Raw genomic sequence first — 16513 nt, 5'->3', positions numbered from 1 at the left:
TGCCCACATCCCACACTCTGAGGGTGGAGCATCATCTCCAGAGCAAGGGCTCAGCCACCTGTGATCCACCCTCAGCTCCTTGGGGACCTGGTACCAGAGAGGTGACAGTGACACAGACTGAGCTGGGAGCTCGAGAATCACCAGGGTGAGGTGGCTCATGAGCTGTTGGCACTGCCAGCTCCAGCAGGCACTGCAGGGCCCCAACATTTGGGATTGCAGGGTCCCCAGGGCACACACAGCCCCAGCATTTGGGATTGTAGGGTCCCCAGGGCACAAATTCATCATTTGGGATTGCAGGGTATTCAGCATTTGGGATTGCAGGGTTCCCAGGGCACACACAGCCCCAACATTTGGGATTCCAGGGTTCCCAGGACACAGATTCACCATTTTGGACTGCAGGGTCCTCAGGACACACACAGTCCCAGCATTTGGGATTGAAGGGTCCCTGGTCCTCCAGACCTCAGGCTGGAGAAAAGATTGAGGGAAAACCACCCCTATTTCTGCAGGGCTCAGAGCCAACTTGGAATGAATATTAAAGAGAAAGCACAGCACATCTTGAGGAAGCTCCTGAACCCAGGGCAGCTCCCTGAATGTCTGGGCTCCATAAGGAGAATGGGCAGGATGAGGGTGGGCAGGCCCTGGCACAGGGTGCCCAGAGCAGCTGTGGCTGCCCCTGGATCCCTGGCAGTGCCCAAGGCCAGGCTGGACATTGGGGTTTGAAGCAATTTGGGACAATGGGAGGTGTCCCTGCCATGGCAGGGGTGGCAGTGGATGAGCTTTCAGGTCCCTCCCACCCCAAACCATTCTGTGATTCCATTGATCTTGTTCCTCTATGTTTTCAAGACCAACATATTGTCTTGGAGCCAAGCTGAGGATATTGATGTAGCAGGGGCCCGTTCAGGAAACCTCCTCACTTTCCTGCAGGTCTCCAGGACACTCCTGGACCCTGAGCACTGCCCAACTCCACATTTCCAGAGGAAAGTTCAGCAGGGTTATGGTTATAGGCAGTAAGAACTCCAGACAAGTGACCTGTGCTGCAGCTCATTGTGCAGCTTTGGTTTATTTTTGTCCACTCCAGACTAACAGCTTGTATGTCTGACAGAAGCTTGCTTTTTCCTTTCCCCTTCCAGTGAAGGATTATTAATAGATGAGGCTTCAACAAAGCAAAGACCATTTGAGAAATAAGATGGGACACTTGCTCTACAGTGGAAAGGAAAAAAAACAACAGCACACACCCACATGAAACATTCTTTTCTTTTTAAAGCACATTGACAATGAAGGCCTCTCTCCTTCGGGAGGCATTTGTATTCCCCAGAGTTCATGATTCAGCCAGCATTCCTGCCCTCTTCAAACAGATACAAATCTCAAGGACTTCTTTTCCCCCCTATTGTGCTTGAATGATTTTAACTCAGGTCAGATGCTGACTTGCAAAAGACTGGGCTTGAGCATCATCTCCTTTTATTGCTCCTATCTGAGACTTCGTGGTCTCTCTTCAGGCTCAAAATAAAATGGGACTAAACATAATAAAATCTCATGCTGCAGGGCAAAATATAATTACCTGAAGGGAGCAGGGAGAAATTGTTTTTCCTTTTGTGAATAGCTCTGATTAAGACAAAGTGGGCTGATGAGGGTATTTCTGACAAGCAGTTATGGGCCATCACTGGAAATGGACTCTGAGTGCCAAAGTGTGACCGTGTTCACAGGGATTTGAGGATGAGGGAAGAGATGAGGATCTGACTCCATGTTTCAGAAGGCTTGATTTATTATTTTATGATATTTATTATATTAAAACTATACTAAAAGAATAGAAGAAAAGGTTCTCAGAAGAAGGCTAGCTAAGAATAGAAAAAGAAAGAATGATAACAAAAGCTTGTGGCTCAGCTCTCTGTCTGAGCCAGCTGACAGTGATTGGCCATTAATTAGAAACAACCACATGAGACCAATCCCAGATGCACCTGTTGCATTCTACAGCAGCAGATAACCATTGTTTACATTTTGTCCCTGAGGCTTCTCAGCTTCCCAGGAGGAAAAATCCTAAGGAAAGGATTTTTCATAAAAGATGTCTGTGACACCAAAGGTCTTTGCTGCTGATACACTGAAGGTTCCTTTCAGGTGGCTTGGGAGGTGGATTGGGAGAAATAAAGGAACTTTAGGCTCTGGGAGAGTTTTGGATTCAGAGCTGAAGGAGGACTTTACAGCCAGTGGTACAAAGTGTGTGGAGAAGGAAAGGAGGAGCTCAAAGTGTCTGTGGAGAAGGAAGGTGCTGTCTCCACCCAGGTGCTGAGCCATTCCCAGGGTGCCACCACCCATGGGATGCTGCTTCCTGGTCACACATCCTCCCTGGCCACCTGTGAGACCCAAGGGATGTCTTTGTCCTCAAATCTTTCCCCTGTGGTGCTTTGACAGCCTTTCCTTCAGCTCAACAAGCAGTCTCCAGATCAGAGCAGAATTTATTTTGTGAATGCTGCACCTGCCCATTTCCCCAGGGATCCTGGTAAAAGATCCCATTTGATAGGAAAATGTCTGAGAGTGTGGGGAGCACTAATGGAGAAGTGAGAGATCACTGAGTTCAGCAGGAGGGGTTGTGTTTGAAAGCCTTGAGACACCTTTGGCTCAGCTATCAGGTGAGGAATGGCCTGGAGCTGATCTTCTCCAGGTGGCTCAAACCCTCCTGGAATCCTGGGACCAGGGTGTGGGGGGATAGAATGTAAGAAAATAAAGGTAGTGCAGAAGGTAATCTCACACCTGAGGTAATTCTCACACCTGAGGAGTTGCAGCTGTACTAATCACCAAAGATTAGGAACTGGCCTGCCCTTAAGAGGCCACAGCTGTGTCCAATGAGAAAAAGAGTGCTACAAAAGAGTGGGGTAGCTGGGTGAGGTGGGAGATGGGCTTTGTTGGTTTTGCTGTGAGGAAGAAGGAGTTAGTGCTGTGAGGAGATGCCCATGAGAAATCATCAAGATGGTATGGAACTTTTGCAATAAGATGATAACACTGGGGAAGGTTGAAAAAGGCAGAGGAGTGGCTTCTGCCCTGATTCCAAAGACAGAGCTGATGCTGGCTGAGCTGGGCACAGAGGCTGAGCTCTGGACTCTGGTATCATCTCTGAGGCTGAAGGTGTGTTTGCTCCTGAATTCTCCTCTCTGAGAAAAGCAGGGACTAGTAGCTTGAAGTCTTTCACTGTTGTGTCTATTGAGAATGGAGGTTTTTGGGTTTTTTATGTGTTCTTCACATTTAACAGTCTGTTTGGGTGAGGTGGGGTGTGGGCTATGGGGAGTTTGTGGGGCTGCTGCGGTGTCCCAGAATGTGCTGTGGGAAGTGCCCAGTTTTTAACTCAAACGATGCTGTAGCACCCCTTTGAGAGTAGCTCTTGTTTCCCCACAGATGGGATTGCTGGATTGACAGGGAAAGCTGCTGAGGTTTCTTTGGAAAGAGAAAAAAAAGGCTCTACTGTTGTCCTTAAAGGTGGGCTGTGAAATCCATGTGCTCCAGGATCCAGGGAAGGCAGCCAGGTCTTTCTGCTGAGTTTGAGACTTTTAAAGACCTTTTCTCCTGAGTTAAATCAAACAAGAGCTTTATTTCCTTGGAGAACCAGAGTTTCACTTGTAATTTAGGAGGTTGTCTTGGAGACACTAAACCCCACATCAAGTCCTTCTTGCTTTGCTCTGTAGCTGCATCTTTAATGATAATTTAGTGAGCCAGGCTTGTCCAGCCCTAATTTTCCTGTTTGTGTGGTGCAAGTGAAAATCAAATTGCCACAAGAGCAGGTTTATATAACCCCTCTGGCCTGCTGGGCTCTATTCTGTTGGCTGCAGGTAATTGGTGGCTCTGTTACCATTAAAATTTGAAAAAGCCTTGAACAAAGTGATAGAAACTGTTACAGTTTTGGAACTCAGCTCTGAAATGTGCAGAAGATAAGAAATATAACCTCTCCAAAAGTCCTGTTAGCTCTCCATATGAAATATGGAGATCTGCTGAGATTCCAACTGTTTTGCCAGAAGTATGGCACCAAAACTAAAAACCTGTGGGCTATATGAGGACATGCACAAACAAGAAGGGTATGGAACAGGGACCATGTGATTCAGAACTTGGCCAAGTGGGTTTTTTTTCTTGGAGTTAAATCCTTAATCTTATTAAAATTTTATTTATAAAGTACCTTCTTGGAGGCACTTAAGGTGTTGCACAAGCTATAAAAATGCACTAATAAAGAAAATAGCCTCATAAAAAAAGCACAGAAATGAAAAGAAGCACTAAAATGGTGCTATCATACAGACAGCAGCTATTACAAGTCATATATTGATGTCAAAATTGTCCCTCCTTATGTTGTAAAGATTAATAATTTGCCACTGGGAGCTCAGGTACCATGGTGACAGGGCCAGGGTTAGACTCTGAGGAGAACAGAAGAGATGGAAAAGTTGAAGGCAAAGCAAAGGATGCTTTGTTGGCCTTGGGGTTTTAATGACCACAGCAGCCTGGGAGAGTGGAAGCTGTCCCCATCCATGGCGGGGGGTGGAAGGAGAGGAGTTTTAATGTCCCTTTCAACCCAAACCATTCTGGGATTGTGTGCACGCAAAAACCTGTCCAGTGAATGCTGGATATCCTCTTGGTGTTTGTCTTCAACTGGGCCCTCATGGTTTTGTGCTTATTTAGAGGTAGAAAATCTGCATCACCCCTCATGTTTTGCTGTTCCTGTCTGTTCCCATCCTGCAAAGTTTCTGGGCCAGGGAGTTCCCAACCTGTGGCTCCTCAGGCTGGGATAAAGCACTCCTGAGTGATGGCAGGGACGTGCTGGGTGTAGGAGGTTAAAGACTGCACGAAAAGTGACTGATCCAGCTCCCTCTGCTGAGCCTGGAGGCAGCCCCCACTATTGTTCAACACTGGTGCTCAGCAAATCGTGCCTTTTGTAAGAAAAGTGGGTTTTTTAATCAGTGGCAATTGCTATGTGAGCTCTCAGAAAGAGGAGCAAAACATACCCCCGCTTCCCTCCCCACCCCCGCTCGCAGCCCCCAGTTTATTCTGCCTGCTCTATTTTTGCCTTCCCAGAGTTACTGGGAGATACAAGATTAGCAACTGATCATTTATGCTGATTTTCCAAGCGCTGAGATGTCTTTCATTAAAACTGTCATTCAAGGGAAAATGTTCAATCGTGCGCTCGCACTACAACTCTGGGCCGGGGTGGGGACATCTGGGCGCTGCTGCCTGGCAATTTGCTTTGTCTTGGGAGAAAGAGATGGGCCTGGGGTCCAAGCTGTGTTTGATTGCATCCCTGGAAAGCTGAGGTGTGGCTGCAGGAGCTGGGTTTTGTGTGATCCTTGCTTTTATCCAGCCCCAGGAGAAGGTTCAATCGTGCACTTGCACTACAACTTTGCACGCTGCTCCTACCCACAGGGTGGGGACATCTGGGTGCTCTGCCTGGGAAATTGCTTTGTCTTGGGAGAAAGATATTGTGGGAATACACAAAATTAGAGGGTTTTGGGAAAGCTGCAAAAGGCAGCCCCAGAGGCAGCAGAACTGTGATTAGAGCTAAGCAGCAGCCATGAGATTGGTCAGCAGAAAAATTATTTAAACTGTAGAAAAGCAAGGACAAATAGAACAATGGTCTGTGTATTAACGCTTGTCTAGAATAACTCTCTAAGCTGCAGAAAAGTTTATGTAGCAAGATATTAGGAAGGTGGAAGCTTAATAATGGAGCTCTGTGCATTGTGTTTTAAGGCTTACAAGCAGGTATTGTATTTGAAATAAGCAAACATTGTTTAACCAAAGGTACCTGTGTTTATAGTGATTGGATAGAACTACTGTCAATGAGCTTTTGCTTTGTGTGATTGGGCAAAAAACTTACTTGATAAGTTGTACCATTAAGTTCTTGGTCTGCTGCCTGGGATGTGAGCTGCTGGCATCTTCCCATTGTCATAATCATGTAATGAGACTGATGCTGGAAAATAAAACAGCTCAAGGCAGTTCCACAGCAGTCCTGTCCCATTTGTGATTTGTAAATAGCCCTCTGCCAGTGTCAGAGATGGACCTGGGGTCCAAGTTGTGTTTGATTCCATCCCTGGTGCTCCCTGGAAAGCTGAGGTGTGGCTGGGCTTTGTGTGATCCTTACTTTCATCCAGCCCTAGTGAAGGTGCTTGCGTGGCCTCAGGAGAACAAGGCCTTGTTTATCAGCTGCATCTGCAAGGAGAGCCTGCATCTGCCTCCCAGGGCTGTGGAAAAGCTTCCCAGCCTCTGATTTAGAGGCACTTATGGTCTGAGGCTGGGGGTGAGCCTGTCTCCAGGATGGAGGTGGGGTGGACATGTGCCAGCTCTGTAAAAGCTTTCAGGGCTCCCCTGGGGCACTGCAGCAGCCCTTGCTCCGAGCTGGGGATGGGAGGCTGGGAAGGATCTGCCTCCAGCTGCTCCCTGCTCCGTGCCAGACCAGGAGTTCTGCTCCTGCTCCCTGGCACCTGGGGTTTGCTGTGCAAGCCTTTGATATCTCCTGGCTTTGATACCCCACCAGGCTCCCAGCCAGCTCCTCTTGCCCTTCCAGGCTCCAGCACTGGGCTTGGACATGGGATAATTGGGCCCAGCCTGTGATCACCTCTGTTATTATTCCCTTTGTCACCACAGGCAGCAGCCAGCACGCAGAGGCTGCTGCCTTCCCCACCCCACCACCCATGGCTTCTCTCCACCAGCTCCATTTTGATCCAGGGCACTCCTGGCACTTGTAGCATTACCTACCCAGGCTTTGATGTGCACAGACTGAAGTATGTTAGAGGCAGCATAAAAATTGCATGTAATTATCCTTGGTCTGGTTCTATGGGAACAGGGAAACATCAATATTGATGGGCGAGAGCATTTATGTTTTATGTGCGAGCATATATCTCCTCTCCTCCATATTCAGCAGGAGTTTTTGATCCCTGCCAGTGTGCTGCACCATTAGAGCTGCTCTTGTGCTGGTTTTTCTCCCCCTGGGGCTGGGGACAGAGTGCTGAGGTTCTTGCAGAGCTCATTACAGTGGCTGGAGCCCAGACCTGGGGGATCTGCAGCTGGGAACAGGGTGACAGCTCCCCAAAGTGTCCCTGAGTTCCTCCCTGGCTGCACTTCTGCACCACTGCTGCCACCCATGAATAATTGAGGCTGGAAGATGGAAGGGGGAGGATGAGGGCTGGGAGCAGGGGAGTGGTGACAACCCTGCACATGGGCTGGTGTGACCGTGTTCACAGGGGTCTCAGGTTGTGGGAAGAGATGAGGATCTGACTCCATGTTTCAGAAGGCTGATTTATTATTTTAAGATAGGTTACATTAAAACTATACTAAAAGAATAGAAGAAAGGATTACATCAGAGGGCTAGCTAAGAACAGAACAGGAAAGAATGATAACAAAGGTTTGTGGTTGGACTCTGTCTGATCCAGCTGACTGTGATTGGCCATTAATTAGAAATAACCACATGAGACCAATCACAGATGCACCTGTTGCATTCCACAACAGCAGATAATCATTGTTTATATTTTGTCCCTGAGGCCTCCCAGCTTCACAGGAGGAAAAATCCTAAGGAAAGGATTTTTCAGAAAAAGATATCTGTGACTGGACAGTGGTATCATCCCCTGTGGGACAGAGCACCAGGGACAGTGGGATCTGTCTGTCTGCTCCCAGCCCTGCCCCAAAGCAGGGCCACCCTCAGGCTTCCAAAGCCACAGACTTCTGCAGCTTCAGCAAACCTGGATCTTGAATCCTGTGTGCATTGCTGAAATCCATCCTAGCACATGGAAAACAGACTGGGGGCTCTGGATGGGGCAGGAGAGAGACCAACTGGTGATGCTACAGGATCTGTGGATGGACAGTCAGAGGCTCTGAGGCTGTGGGATGGTTTTGGGGGTGTCAGTTTAGGGACTGTGTTCCTGTTGGTGTTCTATGGTGCTTTGGGATAAAGAACACATCCCAGCTGTGCTCTAAAGACATCCATGTCCCCCCAGAGGTCATGCCTAGCCCACATAGCCGTGGAGTATCAGTGCTGATGATTCCAGATGTGCCCAAGGCTCCGGGGAGCTGTGCCTGTCCTGCTCCCTGCCTGGGAGAGAGCTCTGGGAGCAGAGCCCTGCAGCTCCCTCCTGCTGCTGCTGCCAGCCCTCCCAGGAGGGGCTGCACGGGCAATGTCACTGCCCTGCTGTTGTAACTGTGAGTGCCTTCTCCCAAGGGGAGCTGCCTTTTTGCTCATCCTGCATCAAAATGGATTTCCTGCCCAGAGATGGAGGAAACCAGAGAACCAGCTAGCCAGAGAAATACTCCCTCCTAATCACTGTGAAATGTATAATCCTCCATATGTATGGGGAAAAAAAATGAATATTTTCCTGCTGCTTTGTTCCTCTGGTCACTTAAAAAAACATCCTTTGGATGAAATACCTGCACAATTCTGGTCCCTGTAGTAAATTGTGTGTAGTACAGCATCACAGGATGCTCAGAGTGGGAAGGGACCCACAGAGATCACCCAGTCCCACTCCCAGCCCAGCAATCCCACCCTGGGCATCCCTGAGAGTGCTGTCACAACATCCTGGAGCTCTGGCAGCCTTGGGAGTGCCAACAGCACATTATATCATAGTACCTACTACCTAAATACTCATATTATAGTATCTATTCTACCTACTACCTAAATACTCATATTATAGTATCTATTCTATCTACTACCTAAATACTCATATTATAGTATCTATTCTACCTACTACCTAAATACTCATATTATAGTATCTATTCTACCTACTACCTAAATACTCATATTATACCCTCTATTAAGTGATGTGTATATATGGAATATTATATATAGCACCTACAGAACATGGTACTCATCAGGCTGTCAGAGTCAGCCCTTTTTTAGTTTTAATTTTCTCCCAATTACAACCAAGAAACCCTTTTTTAGCAGTTTGTTCCCCTTGGTTGAAATGAGCTGCTTTGATGAGGAGGCTCCATTCTGCTTCAAAGGGAGGCTGGGTTGTTGTAAATTGAGTTCCCAGGGGCTGCTCACATCGAGTGAGAGTTGAGGATGGAAGTTTTACTCTCCAGTTAAACACTGGATCTTCACTGGCCAATGCTGACATCTCTCCTGGAGTGTGTTGGTTCACTGTGACATTTCCAAGAAAAATCAACTCCATCAATTTCACAGCTGTTTCAAAAGTATAACATTTTTCATGCTGGAATCTGTATTGAGTGTGCTCCCCTTATTTCGTGGGAAGATGGTGAACACTTGGGTGAGTGAGTCCTGTACTCACCAATCCAGTCTGATTACAAGCAGGCTGGTCTTGAATAAATAATATTTTTGATTTTTTAAAAAAGCCTTTCTTTGCCCAAATGCATTGTTTTAAAGAATATTACAGCTGATATTTGTCTGAGTTGTTAGAATCTCTAAAGAATTTTTTTTTGCTTTAAAAACAAGAGCCAGCTACCCACAGCTTTTATTTCCAGCGTATTGTAGCTTCTCAGTGCAATTAGAAGCAGTCTCTGTTGCAAGGCACTCATTTAGACTCTGACCTAGGGCTGAGATTAAACAACTCCTTTGCAAGTTTGTCCCTGTGTTGGCACATTTGATGCATTGCTGATCCAATTAAGTTTTCACACAATGGCTGTATTGTTACTGCAGGACTTCTTTGTTTATTAACCTTTCTTGGGGAGAAATTCCTTCCCTAACCTTCAGCAGATTGGACATATGTTAATGTCCCGCCACGGGGAGGGAGCAGAGTCAGGAGGAGGGGAGGTGACACAGCTCAGGTGAGGGGAGTCAGCACTTTGTGGGCTGGAGCAAAATTAAAGATTCCAGCTGGTAATAGAAATATCTTTTACCCATCTGTTCTTCCGTTAAAGCTTTCTGTGTTGGGTGGTTTCTGCAACCTTGAGTCCCCTGTGTTTTTGTGGAAATGGATTTTGCTGTCCCTGCTGGCATTTCACCCCAGCTGTGTCTGGGCTCTGCCACTGCAGCCTGATGGAAGCACAGAGAAGTTTGGGTGGAAATAGAGCTTAAAATGCACCCAGTCCCACTCCTGCCATGGGCAGGGACACCTCCCACCATCCCAGCCCTGCCCAGCCTGGCCTTGGGCACTGCCAGGGATCCAGGGGCAGCCACAGCTGCTCTGGGCACCCTGTGCCAGGGCCTGCCCATCCCACAGCAATTAATGCCACTTAATCACTTGTAATGCTGTTTCTGCTCCTTCACTGACTCGGGTCTGATGTGTAGTGCCAGGATTTTGGCTATGGGAGTTTGCAGGATCACTCTCTGTGAGTTCTTTTAGTATCCAGCAACAAAATTACAATGATCCCTCCAAGTGCAGGCACAAAATCCTCTGAGTTTTGTTTCCTGCCACTGCTTTTCCCATGCAAATTCTGGCAGAGTAAGAAGTAAACCTGTTGTAAAATATTAGTGAAGCCAAGCCTTCTCTTCAGTGCCACAGGAACAGCAGCAGAAAGGGATTTCACTCAAGCATCTCCCTATTGTAATTCCTGTGCTCCAAGTCCAAAGCACCAGCTTGACTGTCCCTACCAGTGAAACATTAATAACACGCTTAAGCCAGGATCTATTCATGGGGTTCAATGCATGCTTGCCTTGGATGCTTGGATCAGGCCCTGCACAAACATGAACAGTAAAAGTTTGCTTTCCATGAGTTTAAACAAGCCCCAGAGTGATTTCCTCTTGGTTCTGTCCTGTAGCCAAAGTTCTCTGACCCCTTTTCTTCATCCTATTGTGTCAGAGTTGGGATGAAGACAATACAAAGCAACACACTCCATTTTCAGAAGGCTCCAAACTGTTTTTACTCTAGCCTGCATGCTTTTTGTACATTCTTACAAAGCTCATCAGTTTACACTTTACTCATTGGTCAGGAAAAACAAACAAAGTGCTCATTGGAACAGGCAGTTGCAGGTTTCTCTTATTTCTCCTTCTTTCTTTCTTGGTTTCTGTGTCAAGGACTTTGGTAGAAATTTCTTTCAGGGGTGAACGTGGATCCTCTGATCAAACTTCTCTCTGGCTCTCAGAAGTCACTGTAAAACGTCTTCCACACTACTGCATCAACCCTGGAGCAGTTCAGGACACCCCAGGCTGTGCAGCTGATTTCCTTGCTCAGGTATTTGCCACCCTGCCACAACCCCTTTAGGAATTCAGGATGTGAGGAGCAGCCTGGCTGAGAGCAAGCTGTGGTGAAGGATGTTTGACTTTCAGGGAGCTGCCCCTGACAAGGAACAAAAGCAAAGGGCTGCTTTTGGCTTTGCCCCAGTGTTTGCTGTGCTTTGGCTGCTCTCTTTTGGAAAGGGCACCTGGTGTGTCCACAGCACCCTTGGAGAGCAGGCAGAGCTCCCTCAGAGATGAAAAACCTTGGAAGGGGCTGGAAAAGCACAAGGCCTGCTCCTAAACTCAACACACGGTTCTGTTCCATCATTTAAAGGGAATGTTCTTTCCTCTAGTGACTTGTTAAAATATTGATCATTCATTCCAGCATCCCAGCTCCATTGGTCGTCTCTTGGGCAGCTGAGGAAGAGGAGAAATCTTCAAACACCTTGGGCACCCTTGGCAATGCAACAGCTCCAAGAGCAGACAGGCAGCAGCATCCCATTCCTTCCTTTGGCTGTTCACCAGCTCTTCCACAACATCCCAATCCCAAGAGCACAGTCAACCCCACCTGGAGGGGTTTTGTGCCTCTTGAGGACCTCCAGTTCTCCCAGCACTGCCCTATTTTTTTTTTTAATGCCTTAGATATTTTTAGCTGTTGAGCGACAAATTTAGTTAATGCATTCAGCTCTGACGTCAAAGGCAGAGCCAGTGGGTAGCTGGAATAGCTAACATTTTATTTAATCATCTTGCTAAGCAATTTTTTTCCCCTTCCTTTCCTTTTCTAGAGGATCTAGAAAGGCAGTTCAAGCTGGGCCAGACTGTGACTACAGGGGAAGTTGGTTTGTTTTGGTCTCCACGAGAAGCCTCATTGCCCACCTTGTTGCTCTTCAGACAATGGGTTTGTTGGAAAAGTGAGGCTGAGATGCTTTGCTGTGGGTCTCACATCATCAAAAGGTTGTTGTTGATAACTGGCCCAGTTGTGTTTGTTCCTTTTTGAGCCTGGTCCATGGGGAAGGTGAATTACAGAGCAATTGTTGAGTTCTTGTTTTGCTCCCTGGTTCACACCCCGGTGAGTTGGGTGGTGGCATTTCACTCATTTGTCCCTTCCTGAATCAGCCCGTGTTGGGTTAAACCATCCACTGTGCCCTGTCCCAGGACATGAGACATGTGGAGAGCTGGTGTGGGAATTAATCCAAGGAATAACTGTACAAAACCCACCCTTCACGAGCACCAAAATATCATTATCTTTATTAAATCTGCAGGCAGAAGTTCTGCCTTAAGTCACATTCTTGCTAAAAGAGGTGAAGGAACAGAATAAAGATCTCCACTCATACAGCTCCAGTGAGAGTTCAGGCACATAAACCTAATCTTGGGAAATTTTGAGTACATCTCTTTTTAAATGAGATTTTTCTGCTTAAATCTCTCTTGGGAGGGAGTTTTTGGAGGAGCTGCGTGTTTGGTTCCACACTTCCACAGGGAAGAGAACCTGTGCTTTGGCCCTTGGCATTGCTGTTGCTGTGGCAAAGTGTTTGATTTCCCTTTCCTACCACATCCCCTGAGGATGGAAATGGAAAATGTAAAGCCCTCCCACAAAATTATTACAATTTTGAAATTAAGGGGCTCTCAGGCAAAGATATGGGAGCAGGAATAACAGTTCTTTAGTAGGAAAATTAAAAATAAAAATGCAATAGTTCAAATAAAGAAAACAAGCCACTGCCAGAGTGAGAGCAGTCCCTGCCCCCCTGTGTGTCAGGGGCTGTCCCAGCCCCATCCATGGGGGCTCAGCCCTCCTGCAGTGCCAGCTGTGGCTCTGCTGCAGCAGGGATCCTGCACAAGGGGGGAGTTTTCCTCTGCAGCTCCAGGGCTGCTGCAGATGGGCCTGGGCTCCCTCTGGCAGGGACAGCCCTGTCTGCTGAGGGGACAACATCCATGGGGATCCTAGTGCCAGCTCTTCTCAATGAGCCAGATGGGGACAAAAATTCTCTGCTGGCTCCAGGTGACAGTTTGGGCTCAGGTAGTCCTGGTTCTCTGTGGTCCCTGCTCACCCTTGGCTCTGCTTGTGCTGTGAGCTTGTTCTACTTGGTAACAACTTGAGGTTGTTTCACCTTCTGTGCCAGAGAAGCAAAGATCTTTTGGGGCACCCACAGGTGTCCCAAATGTGAGGAACACCTTGAATCCTCTTGGGAGCTGCGCCTGGTTTCCCTGTTCCCTTGACTTTGCTGCTGCAGGCAGAGCTGAGACAGTCAGCAGCACAGCAGAGCCCTCCAGGTTCTCCCATTTGCAGAGGATTTGGGTACAAGTGACTCCAGGGCCCCTCACAAGCAGCTTCTGCCTGTACCTGAGCCTGTTTTGCCTTCTGTGATCCATCCAGTGTTCCCTCCCATCATTCCAGCTCTTCCTCTAGGCTCATTCTCCAGGTAACAATGTTCTTTCTCTGCAACAGTAAACCCAAACACTTTTCTCAGCAGACAGGTCTCTGTGCTATTCTGTGATTTTATATCTTGTTGTTTTCCTAAATGAATGCTGCTGCAATCTGCATTACAGGAGATTTTTAGGGGGTCTCACAGGAATTAAAGGACTGGGGTCTGGTCTCTGTTATATGGGGTATGTTGATGAAGAAATTAGGTGGTTTTGTGATTTATGTGCAGCTCAGCCTAGTTTTGGGCCCTGACCGGCACTGCTTCAGCCACACAGCAATGACTTTGTCCCCTAAACTGATTCCTGTGAAGGGTTCTGCTGGGATTCCTCCTTTCTCTCTGCCTGGTGAGCACATCAGGCAGGTGAGCTCAGCTGGAGCTTGCCAAATATTTTAATTCTGCCCTGCTCTGGCTGTTGCAGAGCTCAGCACGTTTATACTGAAGTGAAGGTCAGCACCAACTTTCTTTAGCCCAACTTGGACCTCAAACATTTGAGGAAGGACTTGGAGTGTTGTGTTTTCATCCAGGATCTTCCAAGCAGAGTTTATGGCTGAATTCTCAGGACTGGGCTGCCTGCAGGTACCACTGTGGTATAAACACAATTTCCCATTTTCCAGGGGAAGGAATTGGGCTTGTTCATAGTTTTACTGCTTTTTATGGGGCAGAAGATCCAGGCAAAGCTCAGCACAGCTCTGAGATTTCAGCCAAGAGCTCTACATGGTAATGAAGCTGCATCTGTGGCTCTGAGCACGCCATGAAGTCAATGCCTCCAGTTCCTCTGCAGACACCCCCTGCCATGGTATTTATAGAGTACCTGCTGGTGGGTGGTGTGATTCTTTCTTGTATTGCCTTTTTTTTTTTTTTTAATTTTTTTATAATTTTCATTCATGAGGGATGAGGCTGCGCCGCCCACTCGGGAGCGGTGCCGTATCCTGAGCTCTGCAGGAGCAGGGCTCCCATGCCTCCCTCAGGGAGCAGCTCTGCAGGAAGCTGCTGAGGATTTCAGCTGGGCATGGACAAATTCCCACTGCCCTGAGTTCTCTGGGTGCCTCATGGGACTGTGGTCCTCACCCAGGCTGAGCTGCTTTGGATTTTTGGCCCCCACCTCTGCTCCGTGCTTGCCACTCCTCTGCTGCTCTCAGATGGGCAGACCAGGATTTTTCTGTTTATTTGCCACATTTTGCCTTCTCCAAATCAGGGCTGCTTTACCAAAGTCTCAAATTTTACACCCAGAATCCCTTTTTGCCTGATTTTTTTTCCCCCTCCCATCACTCCACCCCTTCAGCAGCTTCCCCAGCATCTCCAGCCCCCAGCCCTGCTCGCTGCAGTCCTTCCTCGCCCCCTTCTCCCTGACAGCTTCTCTCCTGCTCCTGATGAGCCCTGGTGCCTTCCTGGGAGCCTCAGGCCTACGCCACCCTCTTGGTTGCTTTTCCATGCTTTTCTAGGCCTTCCTGGGGAAAAAAAAGCAACTTCCCTTTGCTTAAGGAAAAGGGAAATCTTACTGCTTGAAAGCCCCTCTGTTGCACACAACTTTTTGCAAAAATCCTTCCTTAGGATTTTTTCTTCCTGAGAAGCTGAGAGGCCTCAGGGACAAAATGTAAACAATGGTTATCTGCTGCTGTGGAATGCAACAGGTGCATCTGTGATTGGTCCCATGTGGATGTTTTGGAATTAATGGTCAATCACAGTCAGCTGGCTTGGACACAGTGTCTGAAAGACAAACCTTTGTTATCATTCTTTCCTTTCTATTCTTGGCTTAGCTAGCCTTCTGAGATGAAACCTTTTCCTCTATTATTTTAGTGTAATTTTAATGTAATATATATCATAAAATAATAAATCAGCCTTCTGAAACATGGAGTCAGATCTACATCTCTTCCCTCATCCTAAGACCTCTGTGAAAACCATCACACCCCTCCAGCACCACCCCAAACCAAGCAAGGGAACTGGGATAACTTCTGGGCTCTGTGCTGCTCTCCTTGAAGCTGCAGCCCCCATAGGACAGGAGAAGATTTGTTTGAGGTGCCAGACTTGGAGCACCGTGTCACGGGGCAGGAGCCGTGAGGTGCCAGCAGACCTCAGAGGACCCTGTCTCGCTCGTGCCTGGCACCCTCCCAGTCCGGCCCTGGCAGGCAGCAGCTCTGAGACACATGGATACCTGCCTGCCAGGACCTGGATCAGTCCCACTGGCTTCCCACAAGGCCCAGGCAGCCATCAGATGGTGGTTGAGCATTCCTGCTGCGCTGGGCTGGCCTGGGCCCAGCAGCTCGTGGCTGGGCACGTGCTGGCTGGGCTGGGCAGCGTGTGCTGCGTGTGGGGCTGCCCAGCACAGCCACTGCCACGTGGCAAAGGGGCATTCTTGGCCTTGTCCATCCTCAAGGATAGGGAATGTCACTCCCAGCAGATTCACTGAGGGTGGGATGAGGTATCCTCGGAGGATGGAGTTATTTTGTTGGGTTTTAGAGAGTTGCTGAGCACGAGTGCACTTTGGAGTGAAGCTGGGATGCAAAGGAGAAAAAGGAATTGCCATTAATTGGAGAAAAACCCAGATCCATCCCAGGTAACTTTAAAATTTGAATGATGCAGCTGACCCCAGTGGACAGAATTCTGTGAAGGAATAAACTCATTGCTTGTACCACAAGCCCTTTAAATCAGCAAATCCAGGAATGAGTCTTTTTATTTTTGCTTGTGTAACTTCACAGGAGTTTTTATCCTCTTCTAAAATCTAATAACAGAAAACATTTTGAAGAAATTAAGTCAATTTAAGCAGTGAACTGGAGAGAGAATGCTTCCTCCAGCTCCCAGTCCATCTTCCTACCAGGGTGATGCCTTGTGCAGCTGCCCTAGAACAGAGACTGGACAGAGCTAAAGAATAAAGCAGGGATTTATTAAAGGCCTCCATGGATCCACCTTGGGCAGCACAAGAGCCCAGCCAGGGCTGCACCCAAGATGAACCAAAATGGTCCCAAAATGCATGGCCGGGCACGGGGTCTCTCCATGTGATCAGTTCTGCTCCATTTGCACCTTGCAGTTC

The 16513-nt window shown here is 47.9% G+C and overlaps 1 protein-coding gene and 1 long non-coding RNA gene across 16 annotated transcripts in view; both read left to right on the top strand.

Moving 5' to 3' along the window:
• CACNA1B (calcium voltage-gated channel subunit alpha1 B) overlaps nt 1–16513 on the top strand; it is a 322441-nt gene that overhangs the window by 45308 nt on the left and 260620 nt on the right. The gene's annotated exons all lie outside the window — the stretch shown is intronic.
• On the top strand, nt 2883–12161 carry LOC135455175 (uncharacterized). 2 transcript variants are annotated; one of them, XR_010442271.1, is made up of 3 exons: nt 2883–2964; nt 10949–11081; nt 11851–12161. It is a non-coding gene; the product is annotated as an uncharacterized LOC135455175 (long non-coding RNA). The 2 variants fall into 2 exon arrangements; XR_010442270.1 differs by lacking the exon at nt 11851–12161 and adding an exon at nt 11451–11661.

Source organism: Zonotrichia leucophrys, chromosome 17 (assembly GCF_028769735.1).
Source record: "Zonotrichia leucophrys gambelii isolate GWCS_2022_RI chromosome 17, RI_Zleu_2.0, whole genome shotgun sequence".
Classification (NCBI taxonomy): Eukaryota; Metazoa; Chordata; class Aves; order Passeriformes; family Passerellidae; genus Zonotrichia; species Zonotrichia leucophrys.
This window is presented reverse-complemented; position numbering and strand designations above follow the sequence as displayed.